Below are 26,715 nucleotides of genomic sequence, written 5' to 3' on the forward strand. Positions count from 1 at the left end.
AATTCTGTTCCAAATTATGTACAGGTTCTCGAGTTCAACAGAAACAATTCCCGAGTTTGACAAGATACACCAAATGAAGGTTGGAGGTTATATCGGCCGAAAGATTTTGATGGTAACACTGAAGATGAGAACATTAGTTCGAATAATACAAATGATACAAATTAGCAATCCCCATCTCAAAAATTCTGTAACGACATAATTGATGTGTAATGAATAACGCAGTTATTTAATTATGTCAGCTTGGACCAGTTTGCTTTTGTATTGCAGGCATTCAAGAGTAGAAAGCTGAAGACCATAAAATGAGAGAAGAATAGAGAAAGGTCAATTGCATGTTTCTCATGCGCCTGAGATTTTGAAGGAGGCCACCAGCAGTGTATCATGTTGACAAGAAAGTTCTTGCGGTTTTTAACTTTTAAATTTAGATGAAGTCTGATGTTGACTCAAATAAAAATTTATTGAGCGAAATAAGCACCATCAGAATTAACACACTTTTGCCAACGCAAAAAAAGTTCATTTATGCCAGTAACGCAAAAATCTTACGTTCTGGTGGCGATGAAGTTGCTGAATGTGTTTTTTTTATATTGCTTAGAATTTTGAAGCATTTCTCACGCAGAAAAATATCGAGATGTTTGAAAAAGTGGTAGTGGGTAGGGGAGAGGTCTGGAGGGTTCGGCGGATAAGGCAGAGTTTTGTAGTTCAATTTGTTCAACTTCTCCAGGGTCGATTTAACAATGTTTGGTTGGGCATTGTTGTGAAGGAGAATTGGGCCTTTTCTGTGGACTAATGCAAGGTGCAAGTCTCTGGTGTATTTCATCCATTTATTGACAATATTTCACCGCGGTAATGGTTTCTCCTGCATTAAAAAAAAACAAAATCTGTAATAGATGAGACCGGTTGCAGACCACAAAACAGTCAGTATGACCTTTTTTTTGGTGCAATTCTGACTTCTGAAAGTGTCATGGAGCTTCATCAACGTCTAAATACTGACCTGAGCGTTACTGATTATCGTAAAGAACCTACTTTTCATTACAAGTCGCAACCAGGTCGAGAAACGGGTCGTTCTTGTTGTGTAAAAAGGAAGATGCCAATTCATAACAGCGTTTCTTTTGGTTGTTGTTCAATTCGTGAGGCACTCATTTATCAAGTTTTTTTGTTTTTTTCCGATCTGTCTCGTGGTTGGAAATTGTCGTATTCGTTACGTTTAATTCAGAAGCAAATTATCAAACAGTTGTGTATGGATTGGCTTCGACTAATGTTCTTAATTAATCGTTGTCAACACCCGATGACCGACCACTTCAAGACTCTCGTCGCCGCCACGAAATTTCTTAAACCACCATTGTGTTGTGCGTTCAGTAGTAGTTCCTGGGTCAAACGCTTCGTTGTTATTGCGAGGTGTTTCAGCAGCTTTTCGGCCTAGCTTGAATTGAAATAAGAAAATTTGACTAATTTGCGGTTTTTCTATCTTGTACTCAACATACTGAAAAAAAAAGACATACTTGTTTAAAAACGATTGTAATTTAAACGATTAGATAAACCGAAAAACGTTCTTCTAAATAATATATAAGTAAAAGTATTATAACAAAACTTATTTGAAAATCTATCATTTGAAATCAAAAATTAAAATATTGCAAGAACCTTCTTGACAGCCTAATAGTACTTCAGATTAATCAACCATGTTAAGAAGCAGTAGAAGAAAACATTGACAAGTTATTGACGAGATTCAACACACACACACACACACACACACACACACACACACACACACACACACACACACACACGCGCGCGCACACACATACACAAAAGGCAAAAGATGTGCATTTGATTGTAGCAATTGTTATCAATCATAAATAACTTGAAACAACAAAGGTTCACCTTTAAAATAGTCACATTTGTCTATTGTTATGCCCGAGTCCGATACTGTTATGGACGAACGATGAATGGCAACTGATGAGAGGCAAGGAGAGAAGGTGTGGGATTAAGAGTGCAGAACAAGTGATGGGGATGGAGACATTGCATATAACAGTCATTATTCTTGCATTACCTGTTGTTTCATGGCAGCTGATTGTGACGTGACTCGTCTTAAGTGTTTACACGAAAGAAACAAGTTTGAGTCGTGATTTACAATCGTTTTGTTCTGTAAATGTCAATCCAATAAAGTTTATTTCTACTTCGAGAAATGCGTTAATAAAATGTTTTTATAAGTACGTTTGCTAAATATGATTCTTGGGTTTGGGTTTCGGTTTATTTTTTTTTTGTGTGTTTTCTTTTGTTATTTTCATTCAAATTATTGAAAATGATTTATTGTATTTATTTATGAGTGAAAAAGTATTGAAAATGATTTAATGTATTTATTTATGTGTGAAAAAGTATTGAAAATGATTTAATGTATTTATATATGTGTGAAAAAGTATTGAAAATGATTTAATGTATATATTTATTTATGTGTGAAAATTATTGAAAATGATTTAATGTATTTATTTATGTGTGAAAAAGTATTGAAAATGTTGTAATGTATTTATTTATGTGTGAAAAAGTATTGAAAATGTTTTAATGTATTTATTTATGTGTGAAAATTATTGAAAATGATTTAATGTATTTATTTATGTGTGAAAAAGTATTGAAAATGTTGTATTGCATTTATTTATGTGTGAAAAATTATTGAAAATGATTTAATGTATTTATTTATGTGTGAAAAAGTATTGAAAATGTTGTATTGCATTTATTTATGTGTGAAAAATATTGAAAATGATTTAATGTATTTATTTATGTGTGAAAAAGTATTGAAAATGTTGTATTGCATTTATTTATGTGTGAAAAATATTGAAAATGATTTAATGTATTTATTTATGTGTGAAAAAGTATTGAAAATGTTTTAATGTATTTATATATGCGTAAAAAAGTATTGAACATGATGTAATGTATTTATATATGCGTGAAAAAGTATTGAAAATGATTTAATGTATTTATTTATGTGTGAAAAAGTATTGAAAATGTTATATTGCATTTATTTATGTGTGAAAAAGTATTGAAAATGATGTAATGTATTTATTTATGTGTGAAAAAGTATTGAAAATGATTTATTGTATTTATATATGCGTGAAAAAGTATTGAAAATGTTGTAATGTATTTATTTATGTGTGAAAAAGTATTGAAAATGTTTTAATGTATTTATATATGCGTAAAAAAGTATTGAACATGATGTAATGTATTTATATATGCGTGAAAAAGTATTGAAAATGATTTAATGTATTTATTTATGTGTGAAAAAGTATTGAAAATGATTTAATGTATTTATTTATGTGTGAAAAAGTATTGAAAATGTTTTAATGTATTTATATATGCGTAAAAAAGTATTGAACATGATGTAATGTATTTATATATGCGTGAAAAAGTATTGAAAATGATTTAATGTATTTATTTATGTGTGAAAAAGTATTGAAAATGATTTATTGTATTTATATATGCGTGAAAAAGTATTGAAAATGTTGTAATGTATTTATTTATGTGTGAAAAAGTATTGAAAATGTTTTAATGTATTTATATATGCGTAAAAAAGTATTGAACATGATGTAATGTATTTATATATGCGTGAAAAATATTGAAAATGTTTTAATGTATTTATTTATGTGTGAAAAAGTATTGAAAATGATTTAATGTATTTATTTATGTGTGAAAAAGTATTGAAAATGTTTTAATGTATTTATATATCCGTAAAAAAGTATTGAACATGATTTATTGTATTTATATATGCGTGAAAAAGTATTGAAAATGATTTAATGTATTTATTTATGCGTGAAAAAGTATTGAAATTGTTGTATTGTATATATTTATTTATGTGTGAAAAATTATTGAAAATGATTTAATGCATTTATATATGCGTGAAAAAGTATTGAAAATGATTTAATGTATTTATTTATGTGTGAAAAAGTATTGAAATTGTTGTATTGTATATATTTATTTATGTGTGAAAAATTATTGAAAATGATTTAATGTATTTATATATGCGTGAAAAAGTATTGAAAATGATTTAATGTATTTATTTATGTGTGAAAAGTATTGAAAATGATTTAATTTATTTATATATGTGTGAATCCATTGTTCCTATCATGAGTTTTATTTGCTTAAATTAAACGGTTGATCAACATCCACTAGACGATACAAACATACAGAGAATGGCCCACATGGAAAAGCGATAATTAAAGAATGAAAATCGTGTAGGACTTTCATGAATTAATTTGTGTTTCTTGATCGTTTACTGACAAAACGCCATAAGTACAGCGAATGCGTGTTTGTTGTAAAAGACATGTATGAACTGTTATATATTATCTTATTTATTTGTATTGTTTGGAATTCTTTTAGATGAGGCTTCATAATTTGTGTATTCGTTTTTTGTGGACTGTTATCGTCATCTTAATGAAGTTGACAACTATGAAGATTAGGATAGCAGTCCGCAAAAAATACACAAATTATGAAGCCTCATCTAAAAGGATTCCAAAAAATAAAATAATATATAATACCATTTGGTACCGACGCGACAATGAAAAACCAGAATAAGAACATAAAAATTGGATTTTAAGAGCATAAAATCCAACCTTGATTGCATTTTGGAACCCGTGGCGCAGTTGACAGAGGAGGCATTGATCTTTACAATTCCAGGTGAGCATTGTCTGAAGATAGCAGTTCAATCCTACACAAAGCTAACCAGGGGATCAGTTGGCTAAAACGTGGTGGCACAACAACTATGGAAGGCAGTGATTACTGGAGATACATTTAAAAGACTCAGTATTCCTATCCCGTCACGGTTAAACACCTGAAAAAGGCCAAAGGTTGTTAAAAGTGGTTTAATAACGACAACTATGAAGATGAGGAAAACAGTCTGCAAAAAAAGGTAAAAATACATGTGTCAACTGCTTGTTTAAAGTCAATTGCTTGTTTAAAGTAAGAATGTTGCAATATAAATGAGCAAACACAAAATTGGTGAATGTCTAACTTAGTGCATATGAACGCGTGGAAAAGTATCAGCAGTGGCGAGGAATGGCTGGCTGCGCAGAGATTACGAGTGGCGGCAGCAGTAGTCTAAAAATGGGCACATGTAAATTAGGAAGTGCGCACTAGAAAAAGTAAAAAAAAACACGGGAAAAGGACAGCATGTGCTCGGCAGAGAAGCAAAGTGCGACGTCGAAGAAAATGGACTTGCAAAGGTGAAGACAAGAAATTGTTAGTTATGGCCGGCGTGGGGTCAGGGAATAAAAGTGTTCACCGGCTGAGATGGACAATGGCGAGAGACTTTTAATTTGTGCCAAAACAATTATAACGGTAATAAAACGATTATAACAGTAATAAAAATTATAAAGGTAATAAAGCAATTATAACAGTAATAAAACAATTCTAACGGTAATAAAACACTTATAACAGTAATAAACAATTATAACAATAATAAAAATTATAAAGGTAATAAAACAATTCTAACAGTAATAAAACAATTATAACAGCAGTAATAAAACAATTATAACGGTAATAAAGCAATTATAACAGTAATAAAACAATTCTAACAATAATAAAACACTTATAACAGTAATAAACAATTATAACAGTAATAAAAATTATAAAGGTAATAAAACAATTCTAACAGTAATAAAACGATTATAACAGTAATAAAACAATTCTAACAGTAATAAAACAATTATAGCGGTAATAAGACAATTATAACAGTAATAAAATAATTATAACAGTAATAACACAATTATAACAGTAATAAAAATATAAAGGTAATAAAATAATTATACCAGCAATAAAACAATTATAACGGTAATAAAACAATTATAACGGTAATAAAACAATTATAACAGCAATAAAACAATTATAACATTAATGAAACAGATATAACGGTAATAAAGCAATTATAACGGTAATTAAACAATTATAACGGTAATAAAAATTTATAACGGAAATAAAACAATTATAATAGTAATAAAATAATTATAACATTTATAAAACAATTATAATAGTAATAAAATAATTATAACATTTATAAAACAATTATAACAGTAATGAAACAGTTATAACGTTAATAAAACAATTATAACAGCAATAAAACAATTATAGCGGTAATAAAACAATTATAACAGCAATAAAACAATTATAACAGTAATGAAACAATTATAATAGTAATAAAACAATTATAACAGCAATAAAACAATTATAACAGTAATAAAACAATTATAACGGTAATAAAACAATTATAACAGTAATAAAACAATTATAACAGTAATAAAACAATTATAATAGTAATGAAACAGTATATACGTTAATAAAACAATTATAACAGCAATAAAACAATTATAGCGGTAATAAAACAATTATAACAGTAATAAAACAATTATAACAGTAATAAAACAATTATAACGGTAATAAAACAATTATAACGATAATAAAACAATTATAACAATAATAAAACAATTATAACAGTAATAAAACAATTATAACAGTAATAAAACAATTATAACGGTAATAAAACAATTATAACAATAATAAAACAATTATAACAATAATAAAACAATTATAACAGTAATGAAACAAATATAACGGTAATAAAACAATTATAACAGCAATAAAACAATTATAACAGTAATGAAACAATTATAACGGTCATAAAAATTTATAACGCTAATAAAACAATTATAATAGTAATAAAATAATTATAACATTTATAAAACAATTATAATAGTAATAAAATAATTATAACATTTATAAAACAATTATAATAGTAATAAAATAATTATAACATTTATGAAACAATTATAACAGTAATTAAACAATTATAACAGTACTAAAAAAATTATGGCGCTAATAAAACAATTCTAAGAATAATTTTTTTTACATGGTTGTCACTCACCACTTATCAAGGCCCGGAAGCCACTCAGGGATAAGGGTAATTGCAAATACAGTATGTTAGTGTGGAGATTTAATAAAGTGTTTACTTAAGGGGGCGGTTCATTAGGAATTTGTTAATGTTGGACTTGAAGACATCCAAGTTGTAGTCAGGTGGGAAGCAGGCACACGGAACAGAGTTTCACAGTCGTGCAGTTCTAAGAAAGAAGCTTTGTTCATGGAATCTATGTTTTGATTTAGGCACAGATAAAGAGTGGGGAAAATTTTTCACAGTGGATTCAGCTAGACAGGTGTTTTTCGTGAAAGATTGGCGAGGGGGGACCAGAGATTTGAGCTCAGACGAGCACTTGCCATGGAAATAATGATAAAACAAGGATAGGCTCGCAATGTCTCTTCTGTGGGAGAGAGGTTGCAGGGTAGAGAAAAGGGTATCCCCCACTAAGCCACAAAGTCTATTTTGTACTCTGTCAAGGCAAGATAGGCTGTTTTTAGCAGCTCCTGCCCAGATATGGCAACAGTATTCCATCCTTGGACGTACTTGGCTTTTATATAGATAGAGAATTGCATCAGTAGTGAGATATCTTTTGGAGCGGTAGAAGGATCCCACCATCTTTCCAGCGACCTTGGCAACAGACTTGATGTATGTGTTCCATTTCAGATCAGGAGTAAAGGACAAACCCAGAAGATTGTCAAAACATGGGGCTTCTCCTAGACGAGAGCCATCCATCACAATTGATGCCAGCTGGGGATCAGAGCGTTGATGATGTAAAGATAGGAGTTTGGTTTTAGATACATTAAAGGTATCCAGCCACGTCTTCCCCCACTGAACCATGCGCTCGAGATCAGAGGAGAGAGAATCAGAGAGAGCTTTGTCATTTACAGCCTTTGATGTGTTGCCGTAGATGGTCGTGTCATCAGCATAGATGTCAACGAATGATTTAAGTATGTGTTTAGGGAGATCATTGATGTAGATCAGGAAGAGAGTTGGGCCCAGGATTGACCCTTGAGGGACTCCAGCATTAATACTGTGGGCCTCTGATTTTTGTCCATCGACCACTACTCTTATGAGCCTATCGGAGAGAAATGATTTAATGATTGAGAAAACATTTCCAGTGATACCGTAGCTGAAAATCTTGTGAAGTAGGCCCTTATGCCATACCTTGTCGAAGGCCTTTGATATGTCAAGAGCAATTGCCCTAGAAAGGAAGCCTTTGTCAAGAGATTCACTAATCCTGTGAGATATAACCGTTAGCACATCTGCGGTAGATCTTGCAGAATGGAAACCATTGTGTGTCACTAAGAAGGTTATTTCTGCTGAGGTAGTTGACTATTTCTCTATTTAATATGGATTCCAGCAACTTACTCATAACACACAGGAGACTTATTGGTCTGTACTTAGAGGGAGATGACTTATCACCTGAGTTCTTAAATACAGGGCATACTGATGAGGTCTTCCAGGGAGTTGGAAAGCACTTCTCCTTAAGGGAACGCTTAAACAGTTTCGTAAGTATGGGATCAAGTTCTGGTTGAAGCTTTTTTAACACTATAACTGGGATGCCGTCAGGGCCAGTTGCTTTATTGGAATCAAGGTTCTTGATTAGCTTAGCAGTAATAAAACAATTCTAACGGTAATAAAAAATTATAACGGTAATAAAACAATGGTAACAGTAATTAAAAAATTATAAAGTAATAAAACAATTATAACAGTAATAAAACAATTATCACAGTAATAAACAAATTATAACGGTAATAAAACAGTTATAACAGTAATAAAACATTTATAACAGTAATAAAACAATTATAACAGTAATAAAACAATTATAACAGTAATAAAATAATTATAACAGTAATAAAACAATTATAACAGTAATAAAATAATTATAACAGTAATAAAACAATTATCACAGTAATAAACAAATTATAACGGTAATAAAACAATTATAACAGTAATAAAACAATTATAACAGTAATAAAACAATTATAATAGTAATAAATTATAATAGTAATAAAACAATTCTAATGGTAATAAAACAATTCTAATGGTAATAAAACAATTATAACAGTAATAAAACAATTATAACGGTAATAAATTATAACAGTAATAAAACAATTATAACAGTAATAAAACAATTATAACAGTAATAAAACAATTATAACAGTAATAAATTATAACAGTAATAAAACAATTATAACAGTAATAAAACAATTATAACAGTAATAAAAAATGCTGGATTTTATTTATTTGTTTCCATATTTATTCTTATGAATTACTAAAATAAAGAGTAACGACCACGTTACAAATGTACTACTTTCCGATGTCTTCAACTTCTCTGTTAAATAACCTTATTAACGATGTTTATCTGCTTGTGCCAGCTTTGTTTTGTCGCTTTATGATGAAATGCTTCTTCTAGAAACGCATGAACAAATTTATATATATATATATATATATATATATATATATTTACTATAATAATTATTAAATACCTACAGACACTAGTGTTTCACCCTTTCGAGAATCTTCAGTGCCAGGTGTAACGATTAACACCAGTCGATAGATTCGAACCCAGCAACAGAAGCCATATCTGGCTTTATTAGCAAAGACCGTATCCATTTGGCTGCCATTAACTGCGTGAAATAACATTGAAATTTAAACATTTTATTTTTAAATGTTTTTGAGGTCAGTCAGAGTGATCTGATTATTATATGATGATATTCCCATAAGAGCTAAATTGACCGACAATTCAACTAAAAGTGCTCAATATATATACAGTGCCGGCAAAAAGAAAGTTCACACTTGTAATTTTTTCAAAAACTGCAAATTTAAGCTAAATTTAATGTAACTGCGTAAACTACCTATACCTTATTTGATTCACCTTTTATTCCTCTACTATTTTACCTGTTCATATTTGACTTTTAATTGAAATATTCTAGTGTTCATGTCAATTTAAAAAAATAACTTCAAATTGAGGAGGCAAAAAGAAAGTCCGCAGCAACAAATTCGCTTAAAACCAACTTAAATTCTTGCCCTAAATAAGTTTAAAATATCCACCAATAGGCAGTAAAGCATCTCTAATCATAATTGTTGTTGTTCCAGGTTATACAACGTAACATTTAGTTCATATGCCACGACTTTCTCTTAGTGATCGTCAGGAGCTCATTAATCTCCACCTTTCTGGTTTATCCAATCGAGAAATCGGCTGCAGATTTAAATGTGATGAGAAAACGGTACGAATGACTGTGCAAAAGCACCAAAACACCGGCAGTGTTCATGATGCCTCTAAATCTGGTCGTACTAGAGTTACTTGAGAAGATACTAGAGAAGACAATGCTATCAAGATCTGCAGCCTAAGAAACAGATTTGAAACGGCTCCCAAAATCCAACAACAGTGTAATCGTGTTAAAAAATACTCTCTTTCTACTGTCAAGAACAGATTAAAGAATTTAATTTGCAAGGATATGTTGCGAATGATTTCTGTAAAGAACAGAAAGCACCGTCTGGACTTCGTCAGATGCAATGGAGATCATGATTCTTCATATTGGTCAAAAGTGCTTTTTAGTGACGAAAGCAAGTTCAATAGGCTAGGCAGTGATGGTAGGCGAAGGAAAGGCGAAGAATTTAATCCTAGGTGCTCAGTTTCAATGCTGCAAGGTGGTGGAGGTTCAGTTTTAGTATGGGGCCTTATTAGTACCAATGGTCCAGGGCCTATAGTTCGCTTGCAAGGTCGAATTAATTACATACATTAATATGATTACTGAGCATTTTTACTGAGTACATTAATATGATTACTGAGCATTTTTTACCCTACTTTGGTCGGAATTTGGATGATAATCCCATCTTCATGCAGGATAATGCTCCCATTCACACAGCTGGCAATGTCAAGAGGTTCTTGGAAGAGCATGATATTCAGTGTTTGGATTGGCCTGCACAATCTCCAGAGCTCAATCCTATCGAAAACGTATGGCATTACATCCAGCAACAGCTACACAATGATAAAATTTCAAATTTGGAAGAACTTTGGACAAAAATTAGAGAAAAGTGGGATGCCCTTTCCCGGAGTATTGCTGCAGTCTAATTCAAGGAATTCACAAAAGATTGCAGGCTGTCAAATTGCAGAAGGGCTATGCTACTAAATATTGACTAGTTCATTGTGTTCCTGTTGTACTTGTGTTGCATTAATGTCCTAAAGTGTCATTTAAATGACAATTTTCCATTGTGCGGACTTTCTTTTTGCCTTCTCAATTTGAAGTTATTTTTAGAATTGACGTAAACACTAGAATATTTCAATTAAAAGTCAAATATGAACAGGTAAAATTATAGAAGAATAAAAGGCGAATCAAATGAGGTATAGGTTGTTTAAACAGTTACATTAAATTTAGCTTAAATTTGCAGTTTTTGAAAAAATTACAAGTGTGCACTTTCTTTTTGGCGCTTGTGCGTATATATATATATATATATATATATATATATATATATATACACACACACACACACACACACAAGCGCCCAAAAGAAAGTGCACATATATAATGGTTGTATGGATTGGTTTCCTAGATGTAAATCCAATGAAACTCACATGATTATTAAAGAGTGCTCAATGCAGGACAGAGCTGGTATACAGTTTGTTTATTATACAAACATTATTGGTTACATATGTACATACATGTTTCAGTGGAATCCCAATTCAAGGATAACACCTCATCAGACCAAAAACGAATCGATATTTAAACTGGAGTTAAAATTACATTAGTTTTTATAAGATATTCAGGATATAACAAATTGACTTTCACTTTTTTTAACTGATTTCATTTCTCTTTAATGATGAAAACTTTACTTCAAACTTTAACGTGACAGACAGAGCAACCGACAGATAGACCTACTGACTGACTAAGTTTCAATATAAGATGAATAGACGCATCTCAAAAGATATGAGTTGATGTGTTCTTTAGCAGAAATGTTAAAATATCAATAATTTCAAAAATGACACCCTTAAATTTTTTTAAAGCGCTCACCTAAACAGTGTACTCATCTCTATTATTAATAAATCATGTAAACTTCTATTTATATCATATTTCTCTCAGTCTGTCTGTTTGTCTTTCAGTACATTTCACTTTTTCTCAAAATCTACTGGACTTATCTAGCTTAAAATTTTATATAGACGTTTGCTATGGTAAATTAAAGCGAACTAAGTATTATGGTATGCGTTTGATGCAACAGTTAAGAATTAAAAAGGATTATTCATCATACTACCCATTTGCTCTCACTTTTCTCGAAAACTACTGGGTTGATCTGGCTGGAATTTTGTACGGACCTTTATGATAAGGTGCAACGAACTAAGTATTATGGTATTTGTTTTATACACAGTTAAGGATTAATATGGATGAGCATTTAATGCAAAAAAAAAAAACAAAAATGGACACAAATTTAACCATATTCAAACATCACTTTGGTATGAAACACTCATTCTAAATCAACGGGCTATAACTTTTGACCGTTTTTCCACGGCTAAAATGTCTAGTTTTATGATGATAAAACGTGTTACTTCAAACTTTAACATGACACACCAAACGACCGACGGATTGGCTTATTGACTAATCAAGCCTAATTAAAAGATGAATGGGCGCATCTCACAAGGTAAGAGCTGACGAGCACTTGAGCAGAAATGTTTTTCTCCCCCCCCTTTCACTTTCTGCTTTATAAATCTGAAAGTACTCGAGATGAATTGGCATAGGTTTTAAAAAATGGTGAAAATCAATCAAACTGAGATTTAGCAGGGATTATAAAAAAAATACTAAATCACAAACGATTTTATTGATAAGCGCCAGGTCAAGAATTTTTTTTATGAAATCGAAATCTTTTATCTCAGCTATTGATTTCGATTCATCCAATAGTTCATTTATACAAATGTTTTCAGATGTGATGAGGATACGATTTAATGAACATCGTTGGCAGCTTTAACCATCTTACCCTTGACCTCTGGCCAGCGCTTTTACACTATCTTAGAGTAAAACGGATAAAAGAAAATCAATAGTTTCTTCTACTTTGAGATGTATGTTTACTGTCTTTCTTTGTTTCTGTTCACTGTCTAATGTAAGCTAGGAAGATACCGGTTTTCTACTCTGGCAAGACATGCATAGAGAAAAAAGTGCACTAAAATATCCGTACAGTTTCCAAATTTTTTTTATTTCAATAATATTCAGATGCATAAAAAAGTTAAACAATAACGCAAAATAATCCAAATTATCAATTCTCATCTCAAACATTCAGAAACATAATAACATTTTTTTATTATAATTATTATATAAAAACAGTTATTATATAAAAACAATTATTATATAAAAACAATTATTATATAAAAACAGTTATTATATAAAAACAGTTATTATATACAAACAGTTATTATATAAAAACAGTTATTATATAAAAACAGTTATTATATAAAAACAGTTATTATATAAAAACAATTATTATATAAAAACAATTATTATATAAAAACAGTTATTATATAAAAACAGTTATTATATACAAACAGTTATTATATAAAAACAGTTATTATATAAAAACAGTTATTATATAAAAACAATTATTATATAAAAACAATTATTATATAAAAACAGTTATTATATAAAAACAGTTATTATATACAAACAGTTATTATATAAAAACAGTTATTATATAAAAACAGTTATTATATAAAAACAGTTATTATATAAAAACAGTTATTATATAAAAACAATTATTATATAAAAACAATTATTATATAAAAACAGTTATTATATAAAAACAGTTATTATATACAAACAGTTATTATATAAAAACAGTTATTATATAAAAACAGTTATTATATAAAAACAGTTATTATATAAAAACAGTTATTATATAAAAACAATTATTATATAAAAACAGTTATTATATAAAAACAATTATTATATAAAAACAATTATTATATAAAAACAGTTATTATATAAAAACAGTTATTATATAAAAACAGTTATTATATAAAAACAGTTATTATATAAAAACAATTATTATATAAAAACAGTTATTATATAAAAACAGTTATTATATACAAACAGTTATTATATAAAAACAGTTATTATATAAAAACAGTTATTATATAAAAACAGTTATTATATAAAAACAGTTATTATATAAAAACAATTATTATATAAAAACAATTATTATATAAAAACAGTTATTATATAAAAACAGTTATTATATACAAACAGTTATTATATAAAAACAATTATTATATAAAAACAATTATTATATAAAAACAAGTATTATATAAAAATAATTATTATATAAAAACAGTTATTATATAAAAACAATTATTATATAAAATAATGATTATATAAAAACAGTCATTATATAAAAAAATTATTATATAAAAATAATTATTATATAAAAACAGTTATTATATAAAAACAGTTATTATATAAAAACAGTTATTATATAAAAACAATTATTATATAAAAACAAGTATTATATGAAAACAGTTATTATATAAAAACAGGTATTATATAGACAATTATTATATAAAAACAATTATTATATAAAAACAATTATTATATAAAAACAGTTATTATATAAAAACAGTTATTATATAAAAACAATTATTATACTAAAATAGTTATTATATAAAAACAGTTATTATATAAAAACAATTATTATATAAAAACAATTATTATATAAAAACAGTTATTATATAAAAATAATTATTATATAAAAACAATTATTATATAAATACAATTATTATATAAAAACAGTTATTATATAAAAATAATTATTATATAAAAACAGTTATTATATAAAAACAATTATTATATACAAACAATTATTATATAAAAACAAGTATTATATAAAAACAATTATTATATAAAAACAGTTATTATATAAAAACAATTATTATATAAAAACAATTATTATATAAAAACAATTATTATATAAAAATAATTATTATATAAAAACAAGTATTATATAAAAACAATTATTATATAAAAACAGTTATTATATAAAAATAATTATTATATAAAAACAATTATTATATAAAAATAATTATTATATAAAGACAATTATAAAAACAATTATTATATAAAAACAATTATTATATAAAAACAATTATTATATAAAACAGTTATTATATAAAAACAAGTATTATATAAAAACAATTATTATATAAAAACAGTTATTATATAAAAATAATTATCTTATAAAAACAAGTATTATATAAAAACAATTATTATATAAAAACAATTATTATATAAAAACAAGTATTATATAAAAACAATTATTATATAAAAACAGTTATTATATAAAAATAATTATTATATAAAAATAATTATTATATAAAAAAATTATTATATAAAAACAATTATTATATAAAAACAATTATTATATAAAAACAATTATTATATGAAAACAATTATTATATAAAAATAATTATTAAATAAAAGACAGTTATTATATAAAAACAATTATTATATAAAAACAATTATTATATAAAAACAATTATTATATAAAAACAATTATTATATAAAAACAATTATTATATAAAAACAATTATTATATAAAAACAGTTATTATATAAAAACAAGTATTATAAAAAAACAATTATTATATAAAAACAAGTATTATATAAAAACAGTTATTATATAAAAACAATTATTATGTTTCAGAATTTTTTTATGAGGATTGATAATTTGGATTATTTGGATTATTTAGATTATTTGGACTAATGTTTGACCTTTTTTTAGGTGAATTTTGTCGAACTGGAGGAATCTTTCTTTCAAACTCGGGAATCTATGTGGAATTTCGAATGGAATTATTTATTTAATCCCTGGCAGTAACACGCTCTCATATCGTCAAGCATGATATAAATATCAGTGGGAATAAATCTAAAGTAATTTGCAATTGTATTCTTTGTATTAGCTGCATTAGGTATTAAACTTTCAACCGTGCAAAGGTCTGTTGGGTAAAGTACTTGGTACAATTCACTTATAAATGACTTCTTCTGAAGGTTGAAGATTCAATCTTCAGTGTGGGCGATAGAACAGTATTCTGAATACTGCAAATAATACAGAAATAAATGTATACAATTGAAATATGTACCAATCCTCAAAAAACTTTGAAAAGAGAATGGGAGAAATTGGAACCAGAGGGATGACTGATAAGATACAACAAATAACAGTAATGAAAACGGATGAAATATTCAGGAAAACCCTTGAATGCGGAGACTAACACAGATGAGGTGTAGACAAAAACTGGACATACAGAAAATGGAAGCATCACATGGAATCATCAAAACTTAGTATAAAAGTAATTTAATCCACTGCGCCGCTGTCTTTTCCCATAAAAAAATGTGAGTGTGGCAACAAAAACTTACAGCACACCAAATAAGCGAGTACGGTCAAGGAGGATGGAAAGACCGAGGAGAGAAAGCACTAGCCAGACCTCCGCTAGATGAGTGCAAAGAGCACTGGGATCATGGGGAGGCTTTTTGCAACCCAAATTCCAGTGAAGACCAATGGTTATTCCTAATGAAAAATCAATGGTAAGCGGCTGTTATGATAACGCAAGTTCATATGCAAAGGTTATTAAAATAGGTGAAGAGTACGGAAAATATGGGGACTCTTCAGAAAAATTAGACATTCTACACTTAGACTTATATTGAAATATGAACAAAGATGGCTGCCGCAACAAACACATTATGTTGAGTCTTCTATGAACTTTTTTTTCTTACAGAATTATATTCTAATGGATTTTTTGCAATCTAAGCAAAGAATGTATAATTTTATCTGAAGAGTATATGCACAAAAAGATACGGTATTGATATAATAATAAAATAACCGTTTGTTTCTGCATAACGAAATGGATCTGTAAAAAATTGTACCGGAATTGAATTGTAATGTGCTGAAGGAGCTGTTTTGCATGAAAAATAAATATTTGGATATTGGAATGTATATATATATATATATATATATATATATATATATATATATATATATATATATATATATATATAATTATAGGAAGGCCATTCACAATACGAGAAACAGAAATATGTTGTTGTTCAGAAGGAAGACAGAAACAAGTGATTCGATTAATTTATTTGATTAATCATTTATTTATTTCAATAGTAAATCTTACTTGAAAAGTCAAACTTCTACACAAGGATCTTATGTATGTGATCGTGTTTCATGACATATTTCTATGACATATTCTATGACATATTTCATGACATATTTCTATGACATATTTCATGACATATTTCTATGAAATATTTCTATGACATATTTCTATGACATATTTCTATGACATATTTCTATGATATATTTCATGACATATTCATGACATATTTCATGACATATTTCTATGACATATTTCTATGACATATTTCTATGACACATTTCTATGATATATTTCATGACATATTTCATGACATATTTCATGACATATTTTTATGACATATTTCATGACATATTTCATGGTATATTTCATGACATATATCATGACATATTTCTATGACATAATTCATGACATATTTCTATGACATATTCTATGACATATTTCTATGACATATTTCTATGACATATTTCTATGCCATATTTCATGGCATATTTCTATGACATATTTCTATGACATATTTCTATGACATAATTCATGACATATTTCTATGACATATTTCTATGACATATTTCTATGACATATTCTATGACATATTTCTATGCCATATTTCATGGCATATTTCTATGACATATTTCTATGACATATTTCTATGACATAATTCATGACATATTTCTATGACATATTTCTATGACATATTTCTATGACATATTTCTATGGCATATTTCATGACATATTTCATGACATATTTCATGACATATTTCTATGACATATTTCTATGACATATTTCATGGCATATTTCTATGACATATTTCATGACATATTTCATGGCATATTTCTATGGCATATTTCTATGAAATATTTCTATGACATATTTCTACGACATATTTCATGACATATTTCATGACATATTCTATGACATATTTCTATGAAATATCTCTATGACATATTTCATGACACATTTCTTTGACATATTTCTATGACATATTTCTAGGACATATTTCTATGACATATTTCATGACATATTTCTATGACATATTTCATGACATATTTCATGATATATTTCATGACATATTTCTATGACATATTTCTATGAAATATTTCATGACATATTTCCATGACATATTTCATGACATATTTCATGACATATTTCATGACATATTTCATGACATATTTCATGACATAATTCATGACATATTTCTATGACATATTTCTATGACATATTTCTATGACATATTTAATGGCATATTTCTATGACATATTCCATGACATATTTCATGACATATTTCATGACATATTTCATGACATATTTCATGACATATTTCTATGACATATTTCATGACATATTTCATGACATATTTCTAATACATATTTCATGACATATTTCATGACATATTTCATGACATATTTATATGAAATATTTCAGGACATATTTCTATGACATATTTCTATGACATATTTCTATGACATATTTCTATGAAATATTTCATGACATATTTCTATGACATATTTCATGACATATTTTTATGACATATTTCTATGACATATTTCATGACATATTTCATGACATATTTCATGACATATTTCATGACATATTTCTATGACATATTTCTATGACATATTTCTATGACATATTTCTATGATATATTTCATGACATATTTCATGACATATTTCATGACATATTTTTATGACATATTTCATGACATATTTCTCTGAAATATTTCATGACATATTTCTATGACATATTTCTATGATATATTTCATGACATATTTCATGACATATTTCATGACATATTTCATGACATATTTCTATGACATATTTCTATGACATATTTCTATGACATATTTCTATGATATATTTCATGACATATTTCATGACATATTTCATGACATATTTTTATGACATATTTCATGACATATTTCATGGTATATTTCATGACATATATCATGACATATTTCTATGACATAATTCATGACATATTTCTATGACATATTTCTATGACATATTTCTATGACATATTTCTATGACATATTTCATGACATATTCTATGACATATTTCTATGAAATATCTCTATGACATATTTCATGACACATTTCTTTGACATATTTCTATGACATATTTCTAGGACATATTTCTATGACATATTTCATGACATATTTCTATGACATATTTCATGACATATTTCATGATATATTTCATGACATATTTCTATGACATATTTCTATGAAATATTTCATGACATATTTCCATGACATATTTCATGACATATTTCTATGACATATTTCATGACATATTTCATGACATATTTCATGACATAATTCATGACATATTTCTATGACATATTTCTATGACATATTTCTATGACATATTTAATGGCATATTTCTATGACATATTTCTATGAAATATTTCAGGACATATTTCTATGACATATTTCATGACATATTTCATGACATATTTCATGACATATTTCTATGACATATTTCTATGACATATTTCATGGCATATTTCTATGACATATTTCATGACATATTTCATGGCATATTTCTATGACATATGTCTATGACATATTTCTAGAACATATTTCTATGACATATTTCATGACATATTTCTATGACATATTTCATAACATATTTCATGATATATTTCTATGACATATTTCATGACATATTTCTATGGCATATTTCATGACATATTTCTATGACATATTTCTATGACATATTTCTATGACATATTTCATGACATATTTATATGACATATTTCTATGACATATTTCATGACATATTTCATGACATTTTTCATGACATATTTAATGACATATTTCATGACATATTTCCTAACATATTTCTATGACATATTTCTATGACATATTTCATGACATATTTCATGACATATTTCATGACATATTCTATGACATATTTCTATGACATATGTCTATGACATATTTCTAGGACATATGTCTATGACATATTTCTAGGACATATTTCTATGACATATTTCATGACATATTTCTATGACATATTTCATGACATATTTCATGATATATTTCTATGACATATTTCATGACATATTTCTATGGCATATTTCATGACATATTTCTATGACATATTTCTATGACATATTTCTATGACATATTTCATGACATATTTATATGACATATTTCTATGACATATTTCATGACATATTTCATGACATTTTTCATGACATATTTAATGACATATTTCATGACATATTTCCTAACATATTTCTATGACATATTTCTATGACATATTTCATGACATATTTCATGACATATTTCATGACATATTTCATGACATATTTCCTAACATATTTCTATGACATATTTCTATGACATATTTCATGACATATTCTATGACATATTTCATTACAGCTTTCTATGACATATTTCATGGCATATTTCATGGCATATTTCTATGACATATTTCATGACATATTTCTTTGACATATTTTATGACATATTTCATGAAATATTTCTAGAAAAAAAATCTGTTTCCAAATGGTAGGTGTTTAAGCTCTCCTGAAATCTATCCTTGGACCTCTATTATTCCTGATATTGATAAATGACCTCCCTGGCAAAATTGTCTGTGAGATGAGTATATATACTGATGACACTACGTTCTATAACCGACACGACAGGAAAACAAATGAACACATGTCTAAAGAAATGGCAGAAACACTAGAGGATGACCTCCAATCTGTAGTGGAATGGGGATAAAAATGGATGGTCACATTCAATGCTGCCAAGACTAAAATTTTTTCCTTTAATAACTACAAGAAACCTTCTCTACCACCAATAGCAATGGCAGAAGAATCTTTATGTGAAAGTACATCTTTTTAACTTTTTTTTAAAACTATTGCTAAAACTTATATTTGAACAATTACAAACATACAGTATAATAAATAGTTGGATGGGTTATAATCAACTAAAGTCACCCGAAGTTTTGTACGAGCCTGTTACTGAGAGCAAGTTGATCTCATAATCGTCCCTTTTTATTTTGTATGACCCTTCTTATTTACTCTGAAGATCTTTTGAAAACACTTTTTTGCAATCTTTTGTTTTTACAATCTCATCTTTTTAAAGACAACTATTTTGGAAATATTCTGTATTGGAAATTTTTTATGATGTTTGATTAAATAAAACTTGTTTCATAAACATTTTTTAAAATAAATATTCAAGTAAAAGAGTTTTTAATTGTTATTTTTTTAAAAACGTTATATCATAAACATATAGTAATTATACATTATATACAAAAAAAGACTAGTTTTGTTATTTTTATTTTTTTTATTTTCAAGAAATATTTTTTTATTTAAATCAGGTTTTAATCAAGGTTTTCCATAACGTATTAATGTAAACGCTATTTTTATGATTAAGCAATTTATTGCTTAACAATAAAAATGGTGTTTATAACAATAAAAATGGTGTTTTTATGGAAAACCTTTCTAACAATAAAAACTCAGAAGGGATGATTTTGAGCCCTCACCGCTTCCGGTAACAGACTCGCACTAAACTTCAGGTTAATTATAACGGATGGGTGCAGAGTCTTCGTTGGTCTGCTTATGCTAAAAGAATTGATGAGAATTTTGTGTCAGCGAATGTAGAACATAATAGAAAGGTTGGATTTGCAAGAAAGAAGAATAAATACCAATTTCAGTTTCTTTTGATCATTTCAAATTTTTTTAGAAAGCATAATATGAACACAACCACCCATTTTGAAATTCAAATCCGATTTACATTAAATTCGAGTCGTAGTCATTCAACAAATGATTAAACGAATTTCTTTGAATTTCAATTCAACCTAAACCTTTAATTTTAGACATTTTCTAACATCTAAAATCATGTAATAGACTTTGATGAAAATACGAATAAGGAGTCTAGATGTGAGGTTTATCATCATTATATATTGATATGTATGCATATAAAATGGGAAAAAGAAATAATGAAATATTGAGAGAATAGAAAGGGTCATCAGGTAGCAAGTGCTACCTAAAACGTAAAAAAAAAAGTTTTGTAAATGAAAAATGAAAAAAAAATTGAAGTTTATAATAAAACAATTTTATACAAAAGATAAGAATATAAAAGTTACTTTCTATCATGAAAAAATGTTTATTTATGCAAACACGTGTTTGGGTAAACAAAGTTGGGTTAAAATATTCATAGTGTGAAAATAAGTGTATGCAAATACGTGAGCATTTAGCAGCTTTGCATTGTGTATGTGTGTGCGTTGGTTTACCCTGTTCTTGTTAATGCGTTTATAGGTGTGAATAGCAGTTAATTTCTGTCCGCACCTGACTGTTATTGTATGCACGAGTCGAATAAGGCTTGTAGATGAGTCATTGTCCTTTTATTATTCAACTTACCTCCCTTGCCCGAAGGGCACGTTCGGGGAGGTTGTTAAACGAAGTTCTTGGGTGCCTGCAGGTGTGATCGGCTGTTGTCATCTCCATCTCTCTAGCTTTTGATTGCTTTGTTTATAAGAATTTCTAAGTTTGTGTTGGCTTACTATTTTCAATTGTAGGTGTTACTTTTTGATTTCGATTAGTTAAAAAATATTTTGAGTTAACACCTTCCTGTGAAAGCTTCCTTGATTTTAGAGGTGCAGAGGAAAGTGTATCGAAATAAAGCAGTGAAAAAAGAGGGTAGCAATTAAAGGCATTTGTTTTTAGTATTCGTCAAAATCATTTCATGATTCAACTGCCAAATATATAAATTTAAAGAAATCAGATTTGACAGGTTATATATATATATATATATATATATATATATATATATATATATATATATATATATATGTGTGTGTGTGTGTGTGTGTGTGTGTGTGTGTGTATGTCCCTCTTTCTCCATCTTTGAATTATGTCCCCTTTTATGTCACTCTTTTAAATTAAAAACGGAAATATTTCACAACGATGCAGAGGCACCATTATTTTTTATACTTTGCATCTCTGATGTTATTCCTCAAACTGAGCAATGTTTAAAATAAATATAAAATAATATTAATTGGATTCGACATTCTTCGAAAATTTCAAAGAATTCAAAATCTCAAGATGCGAAAATTGTAACCACATTCGATTCATGTTTACAAGAGAATCGCATTCGAGCAGGGAAAGCATTTTGAAATGCTGTTTTCTTTTGTGTTTGATATTTATTTTTAACTGAAAAAAAACATAAGATTTTCTATTTAGTGAAAACAACAGTTTCAAACTTAACCGCTTTGGGTATAAAATTTGATATAAAGAAACTTTGCTTTACATAATTTCTTCTTTTTTGCAGCTTAAAAAGACATTTGAAACGAAGGTAATTACGTAATTATTTCTTTCATTTTAAATGCATAAAAGCACTTTTCTAAAAAGCTCTGTCTATTCTTATATCTGTTGGTCTGTCACGCTTAACTTTCAGATAGCATGTTCGTCACAAAATGCACATATTGAATACACACATCTGTTGGTTAATTAATTATTTAATTAACAATCTTTGGTGGTTAATTATAAATTAAATAATACATATACCTTGCTTGTTTCAAATAAAATTCATATTGGAAGTCATATCGACGGTTGGCAAAAAGATAAATCAATTAATTAACACGTAACATGTTTTATTTTTACACACGCAAAGACACGAAAAAATCCGTCAGCATTTATTCACATGATCAGACGAAGAGAGCGAGTACACGTAAGCACTCATTTTTATATACAAAGAAAAGATAAGTCCAAGTTACTCAACAGCTTAAATAACATGTCAGCATAAACCCAGGCAAAAGAAGGCAACTCTCCACATGGGCACAACTCTTGTATTAAAAACCCGACTAACATAAACAAATTTCTAATAGCATTAACATAAGATACAATCCATCAATCGATCGGTCTTTTATGCTTGTTTGATATAATATTTTCATCTTTTTGTTAAGCTTAGGTTTGAAGTAGCATGTTCGTAGGCCTGTGATATTTACGTTTTCCCCTTTGACGTACATACTCCTGACTAACCCGACAAGCAGCAAAATCCTACCTCTTCACTGTAGAGGTTACTAGATACCGAAAAGCTGTCTACTCTAATAGTTTTTTTTCCCTTCAGACTGCAAACCTTGGTATTCCCTCACTGTTACCTGCTTCCTGACTGTATTCTCCCGCAGAAGTTAAACTTTTATATGAAGAGATATTTTGCTGCTCAACATGTCACACTCCTCCGTTAGACACGATCCCAACTAGTAGCACCTTACGTTCAAGTGGCAATATGCTTTGTCTGGGGGCAAAAAAAAAGTAAAAGAAAAAAATTCAAGAAATATTTTGTCGGTTTGAAATAGCATTTTCCTTTGTCTGCCACGCTTAAGTTTGAAATCGTACTTTCGTCATTAAACACACAAATTAAATACGTAAAACTTAAGACTATCTGTTTTCGTTATTCTTTAATTGTTTAATTTGATAAGATGAATACATTTATCCTTTGCTGATGACAGTAATTGTGCAAATATATTGAATTTACTTAGAAATTTGGTTTCTGTGAGCGAAACTGCGAATGGTGGGCGATGTTGAATGATTATCAGTCGTTGAACATTTGTTTCTTTGTGCATTTCTTTATGTGATTGTTTCTTTCAATGTCTTAAAAATAGTTTTATTCATTCATAGGATAGTTCTCTTTATTTAGCTTAGAATTACCCAACGGAGTCTGTATCGCCCACCAGTGGAGGCGTTTCGAGACTTCAGGTAGGCCGTGGCCAAATTTATCATATAGAGGATCCGTGTGATCCTTTGGGAGGACGGTGAAAGATTAAAAGTTTCTAGTAACATTAAGTTAAGAAACAGAAAGTTTCTAGTAACATTACTATGTGTTTCTCAACCCATTTTCTTTGGGATTCCCAATTCATGTGGAAATTGATGACATCACACTTAGTTTTAACTGGAAAAAGTAATTCAAGAATCATATGTTAACAAAGCTATATGACTATTCAATTATTTATTTTCACTTATGTACTAGTTTTGTAATTATGTACTACAACTACTGCTAACATTATTATTTAAGGATGCATGTAGGGGGGGATAGTAGTAGGTATCCGAGTGTTCTAGGGGGGCAAGGAGTTTGCCGAAAAAGTTGGGGAAACTCTAGCTATTTATGGCGTATGAATTTTTTTTTCTTGTCACAATTATATCCCATAGTGGGGTGAGCTGGCTCCCATCAATTTAAGAAGAAAATCGCTCGTGGACATTTGTCATAAAATGTCGTCAGGAATAGATCAAGAAGTGATGTTTGCTGATTACCATGAGCTGGGAGACTAATCAAGAACATGACAGTCTTTGCAAGGAAATGAAATATAAATAAACTATGCATGCTGCTACTAGCTGTAACTGTTTAGCTTGAGAAACTGTAGGAGACATCAAAGTCACCAAATACGTGTATTTGGGCGCTAGTATCTAAAGAGAGTGCTGCATCTATAATGTTGGAAACGTGGTTGATTATGTTGATTATGTTGATTATGTTGGCGAGTAGTTATCCGTATTTGTCTATCTATTAGTTTATCTAATTATCGGTGTATCTATCTGTGTGTTTAATTATATATCTATCTATCTAATTGGAAGTAAACGAGAGATGTGAACCATGTTTTGATAAAGTCATCAAAACATATCAAGACCTTGTCAAACTGTAAACCGGACAAGTCGTCCGTTATGTATTCTGGTTAGCTGGACATATTGTTAAGTTGGAATTCGGACATCAAACAGAGCGGATGGATTAACGGATCGTCTTCCCCCTGGGAATGAGATGACATGCCTCAAAATGGAGACTGAGAAAGCAAGAGAGCAGATATATTCACTTTCTATCCTTCTGCGTATCGATACCTGGGAAGTGAAATAAAATCTTATATAAAAAAAATCATCGATTGTTTGAAATCTCTTTGCCCAGCAGGTTCCAGCTCCATCCAAGAACAGATGAAATTATCATGTAAACCAAGAGACAGAGGACCAACGACGCAGTTGAAAAGGTATGTCGTAAATACATGTCTGACATACATGCACGCATCAATACTTAGATTGATCAAAGGCTGTAAATAGACGGTTAAAGATATATGTAGAATAGACAACAAATGGTTCAAATAGTGAAGAACTCTATAGACATTTAGTGACCCCTATACACGATTCAAATAAGTATATAAACATCACAAACGCAAATAGGTCACAAAAATACGTATATAAACATGTACGTTTTTAATAGTAAAATATGCACATCGATCATATAAACACCATTCCCCAATATGAGTTACATTTAATCTGGTGGCATTCAAATAAGGCAACATATATATATGATTTTGTATATATATATTATATATATATATATATATATATATATATATATATATATATATGTGTGTGTGTGTGTGTGTGTGTGTGTGTGAGTGTGTTAGTCGGCACAAAAACAATATATATGTTGCCTTATTTGATATCAAAAGGCATATGTTGTGTGTGTGTGTATATATATATATATATATATATATATATATATATATATATATATATATATATATATACACAACATATGCCTTTTTTTATACCGCACAAGCGGGGCAATGTTGGCAGCTGGTTTGGCTGCCCCATACCCGGCATTACAATCTTCAAAGGAAGAAAAATAATAAAAAAAAACAAGAATAAAGAAAGAACTAAGTTACCACGGACACAACGTTGAAAAAAAAAAACC

General features: G+C 28.2%; 1 protein-coding gene across 2 annotated transcripts in view; it reads left to right on the top strand.

The window, feature by feature from the left end:
• The window catches only part of LOC145286340 (synaptotagmin-12-like), a 323,763-nt gene that overhangs the window by 82,919 nt on the left and 214,129 nt on the right, over positions 1-26,715 (top strand). Inside the window, exon 2 of one of the 2 annotated variants that reach the window (XM_080135262.1) lies at positions 23,308-23,331. The exons of the other annotated variant lie outside the window; for it this stretch is intronic. The gene's annotated coding sequence lies outside the window, so the exon portion shown is untranslated. The remainder of the gene's footprint in view (positions 1-23,307; positions 23,332-26,715) is intronic. 2 annotated transcript variants of the gene reach the window in all.

Source organism: Euprymna scolopes, chromosome 10 (genome assembly GCF_053919585.1).
Source record: "Euprymna scolopes isolate OS-2025 chromosome 10, ASM5391958v1, whole genome shotgun sequence".
Taxonomy (NCBI): Eukaryota; Metazoa; Mollusca; class Cephalopoda; order Sepiida; family Sepiolidae; genus Euprymna; species Euprymna scolopes.